The sequence below is a fragment of the Gracilinanus agilis genome, chromosome 4 (genome assembly GCF_016433145.1).
Source record: "Gracilinanus agilis isolate LMUSP501 chromosome 4, AgileGrace, whole genome shotgun sequence".
Classification (NCBI taxonomy): Eukaryota; Metazoa; Chordata; class Mammalia; order Didelphimorphia; family Didelphidae; genus Gracilinanus; species Gracilinanus agilis.
The window spans coordinates 84,624,791-84,626,682 of NC_058133.1; positions in this window are offsets into that span (position 1 = coordinate 84,624,791).

Sequence of the window (1,892 nt, forward strand, 5' to 3'; positions counted from 1 at the left end):
TGATCCTCATTTGGTGTCAATGAATTTGCAGATATTCTTTACTTCAATCATTTTTCAGGAAATATATTTTTAAAATAATTTATGTATTAAGAATATTTTTCCATGATTCCATGATTCGTGATTTTTCTCACCCCTGTCCCCTACTGCCTACTAGAGATGACAAGCAATTGAACTGGCTTATACATGTATCATTTTTCAAAATCTATTTGTACATTATTTATATCTGCAATAGAATTATCTTTTAATGCTATTACCACAATCATATCGCCATTGAACCATGTGATTGGTCATATGTTTTTCTTCTGTATTTCCACTACCTCAGTTCTTTCTCTGGATGTGGATAGCATTCTTTCTCATTTTCCTTGCGATTGTCCTCAATCTTTGCATTGCTACTAGTTGAAAAGTCCATTACATTCTATTGTGCCACAGTATATCAGTCTCTATGTACACGGTTCTCCTGGTTCTTCTCCTTTTGCTCTGCATCAATTCTTGGAGGTCTTTCCAGTTCACATAGAAATCCTCCAGTTCATTATTCCTTTCAACATAATAGTATTTCATTGACATCAGATATGACAATTCGCCCTATTATCTCCTTTAAATCCTGTTCTATTACCCTTCTCTCTGTTCTTCCTTACTAGTATTTTACTTTTTGTCACCACCCCTTTTTCCCCTCTCTCTAATTACTTCCCTCTTCCCTTGTCTTATTCCCTGTAGCAATCCAGGTATACATTAATTGTGATATTATTTTAAGAAGTATTCAAAAACTTAACTCTTATACTGCCAATGATTGATCTCTGTAATCTTGAGTCAAATTGAACATTGACCTTGCCAAATCCCTCGCCCTTCCCTAAGGCTACACCCCAGAAGACTGGTCAATTATCTCAGTCTCCTTACTTTTCCTTCAATGATCAGTTAACATAGGTATCAAACATCAGTAGATTCCTTAGGCCATATCCACTCTGGATCCGGATCTTAGCTCTACCTATTGTTTTTGGTTTGGGCAGTTTGCATTTCATGATGATTTCCTCATAATGTTAATGTATCAAGCCACTGGGCTCTCCCCTTCCCCCCATACTGTTGTAACCCCAATAAAGGTGACAAGAAGTGAGTTGGCAAAGAAGCTCTTAACCATCAGAGCTCCTAACCATGAAGCTCTTGACCACCAGAGCTTACTCGCTGTCTGTCTACCTTATGCCAAAACTTTCTGTGTCTGTGTGTCTTTATTCTCGCCTTATGTTCTCTTTCCATTAGTCCTTAACCCATAACCCATTTTCACTCAGTCTTTGGTTCTCCTTTCTGAGTGTCCAACCCACTAGGAATCTTTGTGGAGTCGGTGGACGGCTTCATTCCCTTTCTATTAATCTTTAAGTAAGATAGAATTCTATACCCAACTGAGTATACTTGCTTTTCACTCTCAGAACCAGTTAAAATGAGAGTAATGTTTAAGCATTCACCATCACCTTCCTTATCCTCCCTTCATTATAATGATTTTTCACTTCTCTTTATACTATATAATTACTCCATTCTATCTCTCTTTCCCTTTTCTCTCAGTGTCACCTTCTCCTTCAGCCCTTGATTGATTTTTATATATGATTCATATGAATACATATCATATCATAGATTCATATCATTCTATATTGTCACATTTAATGTACACATATTATCATATATCATCATGTACACAGATGTCATCATAATCAGCTTACTTCTCCACCCTCTTTCTTAGTCAATTCATTCTATCTTCTCTGTTACTAAGAGTAATTTTTGAAAATTACAGAAATCATCTTTGCATGTAGACATATAAACATTTTTTACCTTAATGAGTCCCCTAAATTTACCTTATTTACCTTTTAGGTCTTCTCTCGTGTCTTATATTTCAACTTAAAATTTTT